Consider the following 19,784-nt stretch of genomic DNA (forward strand, 5'->3'; position numbering starts at 1 on the left):
AAATGTTCGTAGGGGGTGTCCTGAAGACGCTGTCCGTATTGTTCATTGACAAGTTAAACATGTTCTAAGAACGCTCACGGTGTCCTGCAATGTTTGCAAATAAACAAAATGGGGGTGTTCTGAGGACGCTGTCCGTATTGTTCTGTGGCAAGCTGAATGTGTTCTAAGGACACTCGCGATGTCCTGAAATGTTCTCAAATAAACAAAATGGTGGTGTTCTGAGGACGCTGTCCGTGTTGTTCTTTGTCAAGTTGATTCTGTTCTAAGAACACTCGTGGTGTCCTAAAATGTTCATAGGGGGTGTCCTGAAGACGCTGTCCGTATTGTTCGCTGGCAAGTTGAATGTATTCTAAGAACTCTTGCGGTGTCCTGCAATGTTTGCAAATAAACAAAATGGGGGTGTGTTCTAAGAACTCATGCGTTGTCCTGAAATGTTCGTAGGGGGTGTCCTGAAGACGCTGTCCGTATTGTTCAATGGCAAGTTTAATGTGTTCTAAGAACACTCGTGGTGTCCTGAAATGTTCGCAAATAAACAAAATGGGGGTGTTCTGTGGACGCTGTCCGTATTGTTCTGTGGCAAGCTGAATGTGTTCTAAGAACACTTGCGATGTCCTGAAATGTTCTCAAATAAACAAAATGGCGGTGTTCTGAGGATGCTGTACGTATTGTTCTTTGTCAAGTTGAAAGTGTTCTAAGAACTCTCGCGTTGTCCTGAAATGTTCGTAGAGGGTGTCCTGAAGACGCTCTCTGTGTTGTTCTTTGTCAAGTTTAGTGTGTTCTAAGAACACTCGTGGTGTCCTAAAATGTTCGTAGGGGGTGTCCTGAAGACGCTGTTCGTATTGTTCGCTGACAAGTTGAATGTATTCTCAGAACAATCGCCGTGTCCTGAAATGTTCGCAAATAAACAAAATGGGGGTGTTCTGTGGACGCTGTCTGTATTGTTCTGTGGCAAGCTGAATGTGTTCTAAGAACACTTGCGATGTCCTGAAATGTTCTCAAATAAACAAAATGGTGGTGTTCTGAGGATGCTGTCCGTATTGTTCATTGACAAGTTGAACATGTTCTAAGAACTTTTGCGGTGTCCTGCAATGTTCGCACATAAACAAAATGGGGGTGCGTTCTAAGAACTCACGCGTTGTCCTGAAATGTTCGTAGGGGGCGTCCTGAAGACGCTGTCCGTATTGTTCAATGGCAAGTTGAATGTGTTCTAAGAACACTTGTGGTGTCCTGAAATGATCGCAAATAAACAAAATGGGGGTGTTCTGAGGACGCTGTCCGTATTGTTCTGTGGCAAGCTAATTGTGTTCTAAGAACACTCGCAGTGCCATGAAATGTTCGCAAATTAACAAAATGGGGGTGTTCTGAGGACGCTGTCCGTATTGTTCTTTGTCAAGTTGATTGTGTTCTAAGAACACTCGTGGCGTCCTAACATGTTCGTAGGGGGTGTCCTGAAGACACTGTCCATATTGTTCTTTGTCAAGTTGATTGTGTTCTAAGAACACTCGTGGTGTCCTAAAATGTTCGTAGGTGGTGTCCTGAAGACACTGTCCGTATTGTTCATTGTCAAGTTGAAAATGTCCTAAGAACTCTCGCGGTGTCCTGAAATGTTCGTAAGGGGTGTCCTGAAGACACTGTTTGTATTGTTCGCTGGCAAGTTGAATGTGTTCTAAGAACACTCGTGGTGTCCTGAAATGATCCCAAATAAACAAATTGGGGGTGTTCTGAGGACGCTGTCCGTATTGTTCTGTGGCAAGCTAATTGTGTTCTAAGAACACTCGCGGTGTCATGAAATGTTCGCAAATTAACAAAATGGGGGTGTTCTGAGGACTCTGTCTGTATTGTTTTTGTCAAGTTGATTGTGTTCTAAGAACACACGTGGTGTCCTAACATGTTCGTAGGGGGTGTCCTGAAGACGCTGTCCATATTGTTCTTTGTCAAGTTGATTGTGTTCTAAGAACTCTTGCGGTGTCCTGCAATGTTCGCAAATAAACAAAATGGGGGTGCGCTCTAAGAACTCACAAGTTGTCCTGAAATGTTCGAAGGGGGCGTCGTGAAGACGCTGTCCTTATTGTTTAATGGCAAGTTGAATGTGTTCTAAGAACACTCGTGGTGTCCTGAAATCATCGCAAATAAACAAAATGGGGGTGTTCTGAGGACGCTGTCAGTATTGTTCTGTGGCAAGCTAATTGTGTTCCAAGAACACTCGAGGTGTCATGAAATGTTCGCAAATTAACAAAATGGGGGTGTTCTGAGGACGCTGTCAGTATTGTTCTGTGGCAAGCTAATTGTGTTCCAAGAACACTCGAGGTGTCATGAAATGTTCGCAAATTAACAAAATGGGGGTGTTCTGAGGACGCTGTCCGTATTGTTCTTTGTCAAGTTGATTGTGTTCTAAGAATACTCGCAGTGTCCTGAAATGTTCGTAGGGGGTAACCTGAAGAAGCTGTCCGTATTGTTCATTGAAAAGTTGAACATGTTCTAAGAACTCTTGCGGTGTCCTGCAATGTTCGCAAATAAACAAAATGGGGGTGCGTTCTAAGAACTCACGCGTTGTCCTGAAATGTTCGTAGGGGGCGTCCTGAAGACGCTGTCCGTATTGTTCAATGGAAAGTTGAATGTGTTCTAAGAACACTTGTGGTGTCCTGAAATGATCGCAAATAAACAAAATGGGGGTGTTCTGAGGACGCTGTCCTTATTGTTCTGTGGCAAGCTAATTGTGTTCTAAGAACACTCGCGGTGCCATGAAATGTTCGCAAATTAACAAAACGGGGGTGTTCTGAGGACGCTGTCCGTATTGTTCTTTGTCAAGTTGATTGTGTTCTAAGAACACTCGTGGCGTCCTAACATGTTCGTAGGGGGTGTCCTGAAGACACTGTCCATATTGTTCTTTGTCAAGTTGATTGTGTTCTAAGAACACTCGTGGTGTCCTAAAATGTTCGTAGGGGGTGTCCTGAAGACGCTGTCCGTATTGTTCGTTGTCAAGTTGAAAATGTTCCAAGAACTCTTGCGGTGTCCTGAAATGTTCGTAGGGGTGTCCTGAAGACGCTGTTCGTATTGTTCGCTGGCAAGTTGAATGTGTTCTCAGAACACTCGCGGTGTCCTGAAATGTTGGCAAACAAACAAAATGGGGGTGTTCCTAGGACGCTATCCGTATTGTTCGTTGTCAAGTTGAAAGTGTTCTAAGAACACACGCGGTGTCCGTATTGTTCTTTGTGAAGTTGAATGTGTTCTAAGGACACTCACTGTGTCCTAAAATGTGCATAAATAAACATAATGGGGGTGTTCTGAGGACGCTGTCCGTATTGTTCTTTGTCAAGTTGATTGTATTCTAAGAACACTCGTGGTGTCCTAAAATGTTCATAGGGGTGTCCTGAAGACGCTGTCCGTATTGTTCGTTGTCAAGTTGAAAATGTTCTAAGAACTCTTGTGGTGTCCTGAAATGTTCGTAGGGGTTGTCCTGAGGACGCTGTTCATATTGTTCGCTGGCAAGTTGAATGTGTTCTAAGAACTCTCGCAGTGTCTAGAAATGTGTGCAAATAAACAAAATGGGGGTGTGTTCTAAGAACTCATGCATTGTCCTGAAATGTTCGTAGGGGGTGTCCTGAAGACGCTGTCCATATTGTTCATTGTCAAGTTGAAAATGTTCCAAGAACTCTCGCGGTGTCCTGAAATGTTCGCAAATAAACAAAATGGGGGTGTTCTGAGGACGCTGTCCGTATTGTTCTTTGTCAAGTTGATTGTGTTCTAAGAACACTCGTGGTGTCCTAACATGTTCGTAGGGGGTGTCCTGAAGATGCTGTCCATATTGTTCTTTGTCAAGTTGATTGTGTTCTAAGAACACTCGTGGTGTCCTAAAATGTTCGTAGGGGGTGTCCTGAAGAAGCTGTCCGTATTGTTCGTTGTCAATTTGAAAATGTTCCAAGAACTCTCGCGGTGTCCTGAAATGTTCGTAGGGGTGTCCTGAAGACGCTGTTCGTATTGTTCGCTGGCAAGTTGAATGTGTTCTAAGGACACTCGCTGTGTCCTAAAATGTTCGTAAATAAACATAATGGGGGTGTTCTGAGCACGCTGTCCGTATTGTTCTTTGTCAAGTTGAATGTGTTCTAAGAACACTCGTGGTGTCCTGAAATGTTTGCAAATAAGCAAAATGGGTGTGTTCTGAGGTCGCTGTCCGTATTGTTCTGTGGCAAGCTGAATGTGTTCTAAGATCACTCGCGATGTCCTGAAATGTTCTCAAATAAACAAAATGGCGGTGTTCTGAGGACGCTGTCCGTATTGTTTGTTGCCAAGTTGAAAGTGTTCTAAGAACTCTCGCTTTGTCCTGAAATGTTCGTAGGGGGCGACCTGAAGACGCTCTCCATATTGTTCTTTGTCAAGTGGATTGTGTTGTAAGAACACTCGTGGTGTCCTAAAATGTTCATAGAGGGTGTCCTGAAGACGCTGTCCGTATTGTTCATTGTCAAGTTGAAAATGTTCTAAGAACTCTCACGGTGTCCTGAAATGTTCGTAGGGGGTGTCCTGAAGACGCTGTTCGTATTGTTCGCTGGCAAGTTGAATGTGTTCTCAGAACACTCGCTGTGTCCTGAAATGTTCGCAAATAAACAAAATGGAGGTGTTCTGAGGATGCTGTCCGTATTGTTCTGTGGCAAGCTGAATGTGTTCTAAGAACACTCGCAGTGTCCTGAAATGTTCTCAAATAAACAAAATGGAGGTGTTCTGAGGACGCTGTCCATATTGTGCGTTGTCAAGTTGAAAGTGTTCTAAGAACTCTCGCGTTGTCCTGAAATGTTCGTAGGGGGTGTCCTGAAGACGCTGTCCGTATTGTGCTTTGTCAAGTTGATTGTGTTCTAAGAACACTTGTGGTGTCCTAAAATGTTCGTAGGGGGTGTCCTAAAGATGCAGACCGTAATGTTCGTTGTCAAGTTGAAAATGTTTTAAGAACTCTTGCGGTGTCCTGAAATGTTCTTAGGGGGGGTCCTGAAGACACTGTTTATATTGTTCGCTGGCAAGTTGAATGTGTTCTCAGAACACTCGCGGTGTCCTGAAATGTTCGTAGGGGGTGTCCTGAAGATGCTGTCCGTATTGTTCATTGACAAGTTAAACATGTTCTAAGAACTCTCACGGTGTCCTGCAATGTTTGCAAATAAACAAAATGGGGGTGTTCTGAGGACGCTGTCCGTATTGTTCTGTGGCAAGCTGAATGTGTTCTAAGGACACTCGCGATGTCCTGAAATGTTCTCAAATAAACAAAATGGTGGTGTTCTGAGGACGCTGTCCGTGTTGTTCTTTGTCAAGTTGATTCTGTTCTAAGAACACTCGTTGTGTCCTAAAATGTTCATAGGGGGTGTCCTGAAGACGCTGTCCGTATTGTTCGCTGGCAAGTTGAATGTATTCTAAGAACTCTTGCGGTGTCCTGCAATGTTCGCAAATAAACAAAATGGGTTTGTGTTCTAAGAACTCATGCGTTGTCCTGAAATGTTCGTAGGGGGTGTCCTGAAGACGCTGTCCGTATTGTTCAATGGCAAGTTTAATGTGTTCTAAGAACACTCGTGGTGTCCTGAAATGTTCGCAAATAAACAAAATGGGGGTGTTCTGTGGACGCTGTCTGTTTTGTTCTGTGGCAAGCTGAATGTGTTCTAAGAACACTTACGATGTCCTGAAATGTTCTCAAATAAACAAAATGGCGGTGTTCTGAGGATGCTGTCCGTATTGTTCTTTGTCATGTAGAAAGTGTTCTAAGAACTCTCGCGTTGTCCTGAAATGTTCGTAGGGGGTGTCCTGAAGACGCTCTCTGTGTTGTTCTTTGTCAAGTTTATTGTGTTCTAAGAACACTTGTGGTGTCCTAAAATGTTCGTAGGGGGTGTCCTAAAGATGCAGACCGTAATGTTCGTTGTCAAGTTGAAAATGTTTTAAGAACTCTTGCGGTGTCCTGAAATGTTCTTAGGGGGGGTCCTGAAGACACTGTTTATATTGTTCCCTGGCAAATTGAATGTGTTCTCAGAACACTCGCGGTGTCCTGAAATGTTCGTAGGGGGTGTCCTGAAGACGCTGTCCGTATTGTTCATTGACAAGTTAAACATGTTCTAAGAACGCTCACAGTGTCCTGCAATGTTTGCAAATAAACAAAATGGGGGTGTTCTGAGGACGCTGTCCGTATTGTTCTGTGGCAAGCTGAATGTGTTCTAAGGACACTCGCGATGTCCTGAAATGTTCTCAAATAAACAAAATGGTGGTGTTCTGAGGACGCTGTCCGTGTTGTTCTTTGTCAAGTTGATTCTGTTCTAAGAACACTCGTGGTGTCCTAAAATGTTCACAGGGGGTGTCCTGAAGACGCTGTCCGTATTGTTCGCTGGCAAGTTGAATGTATTCTAAGAACTCTTGCGGTGTCCTGCAATGTTCGCAAATAAACAAAATGGGGGTGTGTTCTAAGAACTCATGCGTTGTCCTGAAATGTTCGTAGGGGGTGTCCTGAAGACGCTGTCCGTATTGTTCAATGGCAAGTTTAATGTGTTCTAAGAACACTTGTGGTGTCCTGAAATGTTCGCAAATAAACAAAATGGGGGTGTTCTGTGGACGCTGTCCGTATTGTTCTGTGGCAAGCTGAATGTGTTCTAAGAACACTTGCGATGTCCTGAAATGTTCTCAAATAAACAAAATGGCGGTGTTCTGAGGATGCTGTCCGTATTGTTCTTTGTCAAGTTGAAAGTGTTCTAAGAACTCTCGCGTTGTCCTGAAATGTTCGTAGAGGGTGTCCTGAAGACGCTCTCTGTGTTGTTCTTTGTCAAGTTTATTGTGTTCTAAGAACACTCGTGGTGTCCTAAAATGTTCGTAGGGGGTGTCCTGAAGACGCTGTTCGTATTGTTCGCTGACAAGTTGAATGTATTCTCAGAACAATCGCCGTGTCCTGAAATGTTCGCAAATAAACAAAATGGGGGTGTTCTGTGGACGCTGTCTGTATTGTTCTGTGGCAAGCTGAATGTGTTCTAAGAACACTTGCGATGTCCTGAAATGTTCTCAAATAAACAAAATGGTGGTGTTCTGAGGATGCTGTGCGTATTGTTCATTGACAAGTTGAACATGTTCTAAGAACTTTTGCGGTGTCCTGCAATGTTCGCACATAAACAAAATGGGGGTGCGTTCTAAGAACTCACGCGTTGTCCTGAAATGTTCGTAGGGGGCGTCCTGAAGACGCTGTCCGTATTGTTCAATGGCAAGTTGAATGTGTTCTAAGAACACTTGTGGTGTCCTGAAATGATCGCAAATAAACAAAATGGGGGTGTTCTGAGGACGCTGTCCGTATTGTTCTGTGGCAAGCTAATTGTGTTCTAAGAACACTCGCAGTGCCATGAAATGTTCGCAAATTAACAAAATGGGGGTGTTCTGAGGACGCTGTCCGTATTGTTCTTTGTCAAGTTGATTGTGTTCTAAGAACACTCGTGGCGTCCTAACATGTTCGTAGGGGGTGTCCTGAAGACACTGTCCATATTATTCTTTGTCAAGTTGATTGTGTTCTAAGAACACTCGTGGTGTCCTAAAATGTTCGTAGGGGGTGTCCTGAAGACGCTGTCCGTATTGTTCGTTGTCAAGTTGAAAATGTTCCAAGAACTCTCGCGGTGTCCTGAAATGTTCGTAGGGGTGTCCTGAAGACGCTGTTCGTATTGTTCGCTGGCAAGTTGAATGTGTTCTCAGAACACTCGCGGTGTCCTGAAATGTTGGCAAACAAACAAAATGGGGGTGTTCCTAGGACGCTGTCCGTATTGTTCGTTGTCAAGTTGAAAGTGTTCTAAGAACACACGCGGTGTCCGTATTGTTCTTTGTGAAGTTGAATGTGTTCTAAGGACACTCACTGTGTCCTAAAATGTGCATAAATAAACATAATGGGGGTGTTCTGAGGACGCTGTCCGTATTGTTCTTTGTCAAGTTGATTGTGTTCTAAGAACACTCGTGGTGTCCTAAAATGTTCATAGGGGTGTCCTGAAGACGCTGTCCGTATTGTTCGTTGTCAAGTTGAAAATGTTCTAAGAACTCTTGTGGTGTCCTGAAATGTTCGTAGGGGGTGTCCTGAGGATGCTGTTCATATTGTTCGCTGGCAAGTTGAATGTGTTCTAAGAACTCTCGCAGTGTCTAGAAATGTGTGCAAATAAACAAAATGGGGGTGTGTTCTAAGAACTCATGCATTGTCCTGAAATGTTCGTAGGGGGTGTCCTGAAGACGCTGTCCATATTGTTCGTTGTCAAGTTGAAAATGTTCCAAGAACTCTCGCGGTGTCCTGAAATGTTCGCAAATAAACAAAATGGGGGTGTTCTGAGGACGCTGTCCGTATTGTTCTTTGTCAAGTTGATTGTGTTCTAAGAACACTCGTGGTGTCCTAACAAGTTCGTAGGGGGTGTCCTGAAGACGCTGTCCATATTGTTCTTTGTCAAGTTGATTGTGTTCTAAGAACACTCGTGGTGTCCTAAAATGTTCGTAGGGGGTGTCCTGAAGACGCTGTCCGTATTGTTCGTTGTCAATTTGAAAATGTTCCAAGAAATCTCGCGGTGTCCTGAAATGTTCGTAGGGGTGTCCTGAAGACGCTGTTCGTATTGTTCGCTGGCAAGTTGAATGTGTTCTCAGAACACTTGCGGTGTCCTGAAATGTTCGCAAACAAACAAAATGGGGGTGTTCTGAGGACGCTGTCCGTATTGTTCATTGTCAAGTTGAAAGTGTTATAAGAACACACGCGGTGTCCATATTGTTCTTTGTCAAGTTGAATGTGTTCTAAGGACACTCGCTGTGTCCTAAAATGTTCGTAAATAAACATAATGGGGGTGTTCTGAGCACGCTGTCCGTATTGTTCTTTGTCAAGTTGAATGTGTTCTAAGAACACTCGTGGTGTCCTGAAATGTTTGCAAATAAGCAAAATGGGTGTGTTCTGAGGACGCTGTCCGTATTGTTCTGTGGCAAGCTGAATGTGTTCTAAGATCACTCGCGATGTCCTGAAATGTTCTCAAATAAACAAAATGGCGGTGTTCTGAGGACGCTGTCCGTATTGTTTGTTGCCAAGTTGAAAGTGTTCTAAGAACTCTCGCTTTGTCCTGAAATGTTCGTAGGGGGCGTCCTGAAGACGCTCTCCATATTGTTCTTTGTCAAGTGGATTGTGTTGTAAGAACACTCGTGGTGTCCTAAAATGTTCATAGGGGGTGTCCTGAAGACGCTGTCCGTATTGTTCATTGTCAAGTTGAAAATGTTCTAAGAACTCTCACGGTGTCCTGAAATGTTCGTAGGGGGTGTCCTGAAGACGCCGTTCGTATTGTTCGCTGGCAAGTTGAATGTGTTCTCAGAACACTCGCTGTGTCCTGAAATGTTCGCAAATAAACAAAATGGAGGTGTTCTGAGGATGCTGTCCGTATTGTTCTGTGGCAAGCTGAATGTGTTCTAAGAACACTCGCAGTGTCCTGAAATGTTCTCAAATAAACAAAATGGAGGTGTTCTGAGGACGCTGTCCATATTGTGCGTTGTCAAGTTGAAAGTGTTCTAAGAACTCTCGCGTTGTCCTGAAATGTTCGTAGTGGGTGTCCTGAAGACGCTGTCCGTATTGTGCTTTGTCAAGTTGATTGTGTTCTAAGAACACTTGTGGTGTCCTAAAATGTTCGTAGGGGGTGTCCTAAAGATGCAGACCGTAATGTTCGTTGTCAAGTTGAAAATGTTTTAAGAACTCTTGCGGTGTCCTGAAATGTTCTTAGGGGGGGTCCGGAAGACACTGTTTATATTGTTCGCTGGCAAGTTGAATGTGTTCTCAGAACACTCGCGGTGTCCTGAAATGTTCGTAGGGGGTGTCCTGAAGATGCTGTCCGTATTGTTCATTGACAAGTTAAACATGTTCTAAGAACTCTCACGGTGTCCTGCAATGTTTGCAAATAAACAAAATGGGGGTGTTCTGAGGACGCTGTCCGTATTGTTCTGTGGCAAGCTGAATGTGTTCTAAGGACACTCGCGATGTCCTGAAATGTTCTCAAATAAACAAAATGGTGGTGTTCTGAGGACGCTGTCCGTGTTGTTCTTTGTCAAGTTGATTCTGTTCTAAGAACACTCGTTGTGTCCTAAAATGTTCATAGGGGGTGTCCTGAAGACGCTGTCCGTATTGTTCGCTGGCAAGTTGAATGTATTCTAAGAACTCTTGCGGTGTCCTGCAATGTTCGCAAATAAACAAAATGGGTTTGTGTTCTAAGAACTCATGCGTTGTCCTGAAATGTTCGTAGGGGGTGTCCTGAAGACGCTGTCCGTATTGTTCAATGGCAAGTTTAATGTGTTCTAAGAACACTCGTGGTGTCCTGAAATGTTCGCAAATAAACAAAATGGGGGTGTTCTGTGGACGCTGTCTGTATTGTTCTGTGGCAAGCTGAATGTGTTCTAAGAACACTTACGATGTCCTGAAATGTTCACAAATAAACAAAATGGCGGTGTTCTGAGGATGCTGTCCGTATTGTTCTTTGTCATGTAGAAAGTGTTCTAAGAACTCTCGCGTTGTCCTGAAATGTTCGTAGGGGGTGTCCTGAAGACGCTCTCTGTGTTGTTCTTTGTCAAGTTTATTGTGTTCTAAGAACACTTGTGGTGTCCTAAAATGTTCGTAGGGGGTGTCCTAAAGATGCAGACCGTAATGTTCGTTGTCAAGTTGAAAATGTTTTAAGAACTCTTGCGGTGTCCTGAAATGTTCTTAGGGGGGGTCCTGAAGACACTGTTTATATTGTTCCCTGGCAAATTGAATGTGTTCTCAGAACACTCGCGGTGTCCTGAAATGTTCGTAGGGGGTGTCCTGAAGACGCTGTCCGTATTGTTCATTGACAAGTTAAACATGTTCTAAGAACGCTCACGGTGTCCTGCAATGTTTGCAAATAAACAAAATGGGGGTGTTCTGAGGACGCTGTCCGTATTGTTCTGTGGCAAGCTGAATGTGTTCTAAGGACACTCGCGATGTCCTGAAATGTTCTCAAATAAACAAAATGGTGGTGTTCTGAGGACGCTGTCCGTGTTGTTCTTTGTCAAGTTGATTCTGTTCTAAGAACACTCGTGGTGTCCTAAAATGTTCATAGGGGGTGTCCTGAAGACGCTGTCCGTATTGTTCGCTGGCAAGTTGAATGTATTCTAAGAACTCTTGCGGTGTCCTGCAATGTTCGCAAATAAACAAAATGGGGGTGTGTTCTAAGAACTCATGCGTTGTCCTGAAATGTTCGTAGGGGGTGTCCTGAAGACGCTGTCCGTATTGTTCAATGGCAAGTTTAATGTGTTCTAAGAACACTCGTGGTGTCCTGAAATGTTCGCAAATAAACAAAATGGGGGTGTTCTGTGGACGCTGTCCGTATTGTTCTGTGGCAAGCTGAATGTGTTCTAAGAACACTTGCGATGTCCTGAAATGTTCTCAAATAAACAAAATGGCGGTGTTCTGAGGATGCTGTCCGTATTGTTCTTTGTCAAGTTGAAAGTGTTAGAAGAACTCTCGCGTTGTCCTGAAATGTTCGTAGAGGGTGTCCTGAAGACGCTCTCTGTGTTGTTCTTTGTCAAGTTTATTGTGTTCTAAGAACACTCGTGGTGTCCTAAAATGTTCGTAGGGGGTGTCCTGAAGACGCTGTTCGTATTGTTCGCTGACAAGTTGAATGTATTCTCAGAACAATCGCCGTGTCCTGAAATGTTCGCAAATAAACAAAATGGGGGTGTTCTGTGGACGCTGTCTGTATTGTTCTGTGGCAAGCTGAATGTGTTCTAAGAACACTTGCGATGTCCTGAAATGTTCTCAAATAAACAAAATGGTGGTGTTCTGAGGATGCTGTGCGTATTGTTCATTGACAAGTTGAACATGTTCTAAGAACTTTTGCGGTGTCCTGCAATGTTCGCACATAAACAAAATGGGGGTGCGTTCTAAGAACTCACGCGTTGTCCTGAAATGTTCGTAGGGGGCGTCCTGAAGACGCTGTCCGTATTGTTCAATGGCAAGTTGAATGTGTTCTAAGAACACTTGTGGTGTCCTGAAATGATCGCAAATAAACAAAATGGGGGTGTTCTGAGGACGCTGTCCGTATTGTTCTGTGGCAAGCTAATTGTGTTCTAAGAACACTCGCAGTGCCATGAAATGTTCGCAAATTAACAAAATGGGGGTGTTCTGAGGACGCTGTCCGTATTGTTCTTTGTCAAGTTGATTGTGTTCTAAGAACACTCGTGGCGTCCTAACATGTTCGTAGGGGGTGTCCTGAAGACACTGTCCATATTGTTCTTTGTCAAGTTGATTGTGTTCTAAGAACACTCGTGGTGTCCTGAAATGTTCGTAGGGGGTGTCCTGAGGACGCTGTTCATATTGTTCGCTGGCAAGTTGAATGTGTTCTAAGAACTCTCGCAGTGTCTAGAAATGTGTGCAAATAAACAAAATGGGGGTGTGTTCTAAGAACTCATGCATTGTCCTGAAATGTTCGTAGGGGGTGTCCTGAAGACGCTGTCCATATTGTTCGTTGTCAAGTTGAAAATGTTCCAAGAACTCTCGCGGTGTCCTGAAATGTTCGCAAATAAACAAAATGGGGGTGTTCTGAGGACGCTGTCCGTATTGTTCTTTGTCAAGTTGATTGTGTTCTAAGAACACTCGTGGTGTCCTAACATGTTCGTAGGGGGTGTCCTGAAGACGCTGTCCATATTGTTCTTTGTCAAGTTGATTGTGTTCTAAGAACACTCGTGGTGTCCTAAAATGTTCGTAGGGGGTGTCCTGAAGACGCTGTCCGTATTGTTCGTTGTCAATTTGAAAATGTTCCAAGAAATCTCGCGGTGTCCTGAAATGTTCGTAGGGTTGTCCTGAAGACGCTGTTCGTATTGTTCGCTGGCAAGTTGAATGTGTTCTCAGAACACTTGCGGTGTCCTGAAATGTTCGCAAACAAACAAAATGGGGGTGTTCTGAGGACGCTGTCCGTATTGTTCATTGTCAAGTTGAAAGTGTTATAAGAACACACGCGGTGTCCATATTGTTCTTTGTCAAGTTGAATGTGTTCTAAGGACACTCGCTGTGTCCTAAAATGTTCGTAAATAAACATAATGGGGGTGTTCTGAGCACGCTGTCCGTATTGTTCTTTGTCAAGTTAAATGTGTTCTAAGAACACTCGTGGTGTTCTGAAATGTTCGCAAATAAACAAAATGGGGGTGTTCTGAGGACGCTGTCCGTATTGTTCTGTGGCAAGCTGAATGTGTTCTAAGAACACTCGCGATGTCCTGAAATGTTCTCAAATAAACAAAATGGTGGTGTTCTGAGGACACTGTCCGTATTGTTTGTTGCCAAGTTGAAAGTGTTCTAAGAACTCTCGCTTTGTCCTGAAATGTTCATAGGGGGTGTCCTGAAGACGCTGTCCATATTGTTCAATGGCAAGTTGAATGTGTTCTAAGAACACTCGTGGTGTCCTGAAATGTTCGCAAATAAACAAAATGGGGGTGTTCTGTGGACGCTGTCTGTATTGTTCTGTGGCAAGCTGAATGTGTTCTAAGAACACTTACGATGTCCTGAAATGTTCACAAATAAACAAAATGGCGGTGTTCTGAGGATGCTGTCCGTATTGTTCTTTGTCATGTAGAAAGTGTTCTAAGAACTCTCGCGTTGTCCTGAAATGTTCGTAGGGGGTGTCCTGAAGACGCTCTCTGTGTTGTTCTTTGTCAAGTTTATTGTGTTCTAAGAACACTTGTGGTGTCCTAAAATGTTCGTAGGGGGTGTCCTAAAGATGCAGACCGTAATGTTCGTTGTCAAGTTGAAAATGTTTTAAGAACTCTTGCGGTGTCCTGAAATGTTCTTAGGGGGGGTCCTGAAGACACTGTTTATATTGTTCCCTGGCAAATTGAATGTGTTCTCAGAACACTCGCGGTGTCCTGAAATGTTCGTAGGGGGTGTCCTGAAGACGCTGTCCGTATTGTTCATTGACAAGTTAAACATGTTCTAAGAACGCTCACGGTGTCCTGCAATGTTTGCAAATAAACAAAATGGGGGTGTTCTGAGGACGCTGTCCGTATTGTTCTGTGGCAAGCTGAATGTGTTCTAAGGACACTCGCGATGTCCTGAAATGTTCTCAAATAAACAAAATGGTGGTGTTCTGAGGACGCTGTCCGTGTTGTTCTTTGTCAAGTTGATTCTGTTCTAAGAACACTCGTGGTGTCCTAAAATGTTCATAGGGGGTGTCCTGAAGACGCTGTCCGTATTGTTCGCTGGCAAGTTGAATGTATTCTAAGAACTCTTGCGGTGTCCTGCAATGTTCGCAAATAAACAAAATGGGGGTGTGTTCTAAGAACTCATGCGTTGTCCTGAAATGTTCGTAGGGGGTGTCCTGAAGACGCTGTCCGTATTGTTCAATGGCAAGTTTAATGTGTTCTAAGAACACTCGTGGTGTCCTGAAATGTTCGCAAATAAACAAAATGGGGGTGTTCTGTGGACGCTGTCCGTATTGTTCTGTGGCAAGCTGAATGTGTTCTAAGAACACTTGCGATGTCCTGAAATGTTCTCAAATAAACAAAATGGCGGTGTTCTGAGGATGCTGTCCGTATTGTTCTTTGTCAAGTTGAAAGTGTTAGAAGAACTCTCGCGTTGTCCTGAAATGTTCGTAGAGGGTGTCCTGAAGACGCTCTCTGTGTTGTTCTTTGTCAAGTTTATTGTGTTCTAAGAACACTCGTGGTGTCCTAAAATGTTCGTAGGGGGTGTCCTGAAGACGCTGTTCGTATTGTTCGCTGACAAGTTGAATGTATTCTCAGAACAATCGCCGTGTCCTGAAATGTTCGCAAATAAACAAAATGGGGGTGTTCTGTGGACGCTGTCTGTATTGTTCTGTGGCAAGCTGAATGTGTTCTAAGAACACTTGCGATGTCCTGAAATGTTCTCAAATAAACAAAATGGTGGTGTTCTGAGGATGCTGTGCGTATTGTTCATTGACAAGTTGAACATGTTCTAAGAACTTTTGCGGTGTCCTGCAATGTTCGCACATAAACAAAATGGGGGTGCGTTCTAAGAACTCACGCGTTGTCCTGAAATGTTCGTAGGGGGCGTCCTGAAGACGCTGTCCGTATTGTTCAATGGCAAGTTGAATGTGTTCTAAGAACACTTGTGGTGTCCTGAAATGATCGCAAATAAACAAAATGGGGGTGTTCTGAGGACGCTGTCCGTATTGTTCTGTGGCAAGCTAATTGTGTTCTAAGAACACTCGCAGTGCCATGAAATGTTCGCAAATTAACAAAATGGGGGTGTTCTGAGGACGCTGTCCGTATTGTTCTTTGTCAAGTTGATTGTGTTCTAAGAACACTCGTGGCGTCCTAACATGTTCGTAGGGGGTGTCCTGAAGACACTGTCCATATTGTTCTTTGTCAAGTTGATTGTGTTCTAAGAACACTCGTGGTGTCCTAAAATGTTCGTAGGGGGTGTCCTGAAGACGCTGTCCGTATTGTTCGTTGTCAGGTTGAAAATGTTCCAAGAACTCTCGCGGTGTCCTGAAATGTTCGTAGGGGTGTCCTGAAGACGCTGTTCGTATTGTTCGCTGGCAAGTTGAATGTGTTCTCAGAACACTCGCGGTGTCCTGAAATGTTGGCAAACAAACAAAATGGGGGTGTTCCTAGGACGCTGTCCGTATTGTTCGTTGTCAAGTTGAAAGTGTTCTAAGAACACACGCGGTGTCTGTATTGTTCTTTGTGAAGTTGAATGTGTTCTAAGGACACTCACTGTGTCCTAAAATGTGCATAAATAAACATAATGGGGGTGTTCTGAGGACGCTGTCCGTATTGTTCTTTGTCAAGTTGATTGTGTTCTAAGAACACTCGTGGTGTCCTAAAATGTTCATAGGGGTGTCCTGAAGACGCTGTCCGTATTGTTCGTTGTCAAGTTGAAAATGTTCTAAGAACTCTTGTGGTGTCCTGAAATGTTCGTAGGGGGTGTCCTGAGGACGCTGTTCATATTGTTCGCTGGCAAGTTGAATGTGTTCTAAGAACTCTCGCAGTGTCTAGAAATGTGTGCAAATAAACAAAATGGGGGTGTGTTCTAAGAACTCATGCATTGTCCTGAAATGTTCGTAGGGGGTGTCCTGAAGACGCTGTCCATATTGTTCGTTGTCAAGTTGAAAATGTTCCAAGAACTCTCGCGGTGTCCTGAAATGTTCGCAAATAAACAAAATGGGGGTGTTCTGAGGACGCTGTCCGTATTGTTCTTTGTCAAGTTGATTGTGTTCTAAGAACACTCGTGGTGTCCTAACATGTTCGTAGGGGGTGTCCTGAAGACGCTGTCCATATTGTTCTTTGTCAAGTTGATTGTGTTCTAAGAACACTCGTGGTGTCCTAAAATGTTCGTAGGGGGTGTCCTGAAGACGCTGTCCGTATTGTTCGTTGTCAATTTGAAAATGTTCCAAGAAATCTCGCGGTGTCCTGAAATGTTCGTAGGGGTGTCCTGAAGACGCTGTTCGTATTGTTCGCTGGCAAGTTGAATGTGTTCTCAGAACACTTGCGGTGTCCTGAAATGTTCGCAAACAAACAAAATGGGGGTGTTCTGAGGACGCTGTCCGTATTGTTCATTGTCAAGTTGAAAGTGTTATAAGAACACACGCGGTGTCCATATTGTTCTTTGTCAAGTTGAATGTGTTCTAAGGACACTCGCTGTGTCCTAAAATGTTCGTAAATAAACATAATGGGGGTGTTCTGAGCACGCTGTCCGTATTGTTCTTTGTCAAGTTAAATGTGTTCTAAGAACACTCGTGGTGTTCTGAAATGTTCGCAAATAAACAAAATGGGGGTGTTCTGAGGACGCTGTCCGTATTGTTCTGTGGCAAGCTGAATGTGTTCTAAGAACACTCGCGATGTCCTGAAATGTTCTCAAATAAACAAAATGGTGGTGTTCTGAGGACACTGTCCGTATTGTTTGTTGCCAAGTTGAAAGTGTTCTAAGAACTCTCGCTTTGTCCTGAAATGTTCATAGGGGGTGTCCTGAAGACGCTGTCCATATTGTTCAATGGCAAGTTGAATGTGTTCTAAGAACACTCGTGGTGTCCTGAAATGTTTGCAAATAAGCAAAATGGGTGTGTTCTGAGGTCGCTGTCCGTATTGTTCTGTGGCAAGCTGAATGTGTTCTAAGTTCACTCGCGATGTCCTGAAATGTTCTCAAATAAACAAAATGGCGGTGTTCTGAGGACGCTGTCCGTATTGTTTGTTGCCAAGTTGAAAGTGTTCTAAGAACTCTCGCTTTGTCCTGAAATGTTCGTAGGGGGCGTCCTGAAGACGCTCTCCATATTGTTCTTTGTCAAGTGGATTGTGTTGTAAGAACACTCGTGGTGTCCTAAAATGTTCATAGGGGGTGTCCTGAAGACGCTGTCCGTATTGTTCATTGTCAAGTTGAAAATGTTCTAAGAACTCTCACGGTGTCCTGAAATGTTCGTAGGGGGTGTCCTGAAGACGCCGTTCGTATTGTTCGCTGGCAAGTTGAATGTGTTCTCAGAACACTCGCTGTGTCCTGAAATGTTCGCAAATAAACAAAATGGAGGTGTTCTGAGGATGCTGTCCGTATTGTTCTGTGGCAAGCTGAATGTGTTCTAAGAACACTCGCAGTGTCCTGAAATGTTCTCAAATAAACAAAATGGAGGTGTTCTGAGGACGCTGTCCATATTGTGCGTTGTCAAGTTGAAAGTGTTCTAAGAACTCTCGCGTTGTCCTGAAATGTTCGTAGGGGGTGTCCTGAAGACGCTGTCCGTATTGTGCTTTGTCAAGTTGATTGTGTTCTAAGAACACTTGTGGTGTCCTAAAATGTTCGTAGGGGGTGTCCTAAAGATGCAGACAGTAATGTTCGTTGTCAAGTTGAAAATGTTTTAAGAACTCTTGCGGTGTCCTGAAATGTTCTTAGGGGGGGTCCTGAAGACACTGTTTATATTGTTCGCTGGCAAGTTGAATGTGTTCTCAGAACACTCGCGGTGTCCTGAAATGTTCGTAGGGGGTGTCCTGAAGACGCTGTCCGTATTGTTCATTGACAAGTTAAACATGTTCTAAGAACTCTCACGGTGTCCTGCAATGTTTGCAAATAAACAAAATGGGGGTGTTCTGAGGACGCTGTCCGTATTGTTCTGTGGCAAGCTGAATGTGTTCTAAGGACACTCGCGATGTCCTGAAATGTTCTCAAATAAACAAAATGGTGGTGTTCTGAGGACGCTGTCCGTGTTGTTCTTTGTCAAGTTGATTCTGTTCTAAGAAAACTCGTTGTGTCCTAAAATGTTCATAGGGGGTGTCCTGAAGACGCTGTCCGTATTGTTCGCTGGCAAGTTGAATGTATTCTAAGAACTCTTGCGGTGTCCTGCAATGTTCGCAAATAAACAAAATGGGTTTGTGTTCTAAGAACTCATGCGTTGTCCTGAAATGTTCGTAGGGGGTGTCCTGAAGACGCTGTCCGTATTGTTCAATGGCAAGTTTAATGTGTTCTAAGAACACTCGTGGTGTCCTGAAATGTTCGCAAATAAACAAAATGGGGGTGTTCTGTGGACGCTGTCCGTATTGTTCTGTGGCAAGCTGAATGTGTTCTAAGAACACTTGCGATGTCCTGAAATGTTCTCAAATAAACAAAATGGCGCTGTTCTGAGGATGCTGTCCGTATTGTTCTTTGTCAAGTTGAAAGTGTTCTAAGAACTCTCGCGTTGTCCTGAAATGTTCGTAGACGGTGTCCTGAAGACGCTCTCTGTGTTGTTCTTTGTCAAGTTTATTGTGTTCTAAGAACACTCGTGGTGTCCTAAAATGTTCGTAGGGGGTGTCCTGAAGACGCTGTTCGTATTGTTCGCTGACAAGTTGAATGTGTTCTCAGAACAATCGCCGTGTCCTGAAATGTTCGCAAATAAACAAAATGGGGGTGTTCTGTGGACGCTGTCTGTATTGTTCTGTGGCAAGCTGAATGTGTTCTAAGAACACTTGCGATGTCCTGAAATGTTCTCAAATAAACAAAATGGTGGTGTTCTGAGGATGCTGTCCGTATTGTTCATTGACAAGTTGAACATGTTCTAAGAACTTTTGCGGTGTCCTGCAATGTTCGCACATAAACAAAATGGGGGTGCGTTATAAGAACTCACACGTTGTCCTGAAATGTTCGTAGGGGGCGTCATGAAGACGCTGTCCGTATTGTTCAATGGCAAGTTGAATGTGTTCTAAGAACACTTGTGGTGTCCTGAAGTGATCGCAAATAAACAAAATGGGGGTGTTCTGAGGACGCTGTCTGTATTGTTCTGTGGCAAGCTAATTGTGTTCTAAGAACACTCGCAGTGCCATGAAATGTTCGCAAATTAACAAAATGGGGGTGTTCTGAGGACGCTGTCCGTATTGTTCTTTGTCAAGTTGATTGTGTTCTAAGAACACTCGTGGCGTCCTAACATGTTTGTAGGGGGTGTCCTGAAGACACTGTCCATATTGTTCTTTGTCAAGTTGATTGTGTTCTAAGAACACTCGTGGTGTCCTAAAATGTTTGTAGGGGGTGTCCTGAAGACGCTGTCCGTATTGTTCGTTGTCAAGTTGAAAATGTTCCAAGAACTCTCGCGGTGTCCTGAAATGTTCGTAGGGGTGTCCTGAAGACGCTGTTCGTATTGTTCGCTGGCAATTTGAATGTGTTCTCGGAACACTCGCGGTGTCCTGAAATGTTGGCAAACAAACAAAATGGGGGTGTTCCTAGGACGCTGTCCGTATTGTTTGTTGTTAAGTTGAAAGTGTTCTAAGAACACACGCGGTGTCTGTATTGTTCTTTGTGAAGTTGAATGTGTTCTAAGGACACTCACTGTGTCCTAAAATGTGCATAAATA

This window comes from Ambystoma mexicanum, chromosome 8 (assembly GCF_040938575.1).
Source record: "Ambystoma mexicanum isolate Mex_15411 chromosome 8, UKY_AmexF1_1, whole genome shotgun sequence".
Taxonomy (NCBI): Eukaryota; Metazoa; Chordata; class Amphibia; order Caudata; family Ambystomatidae; genus Ambystoma; species Ambystoma mexicanum.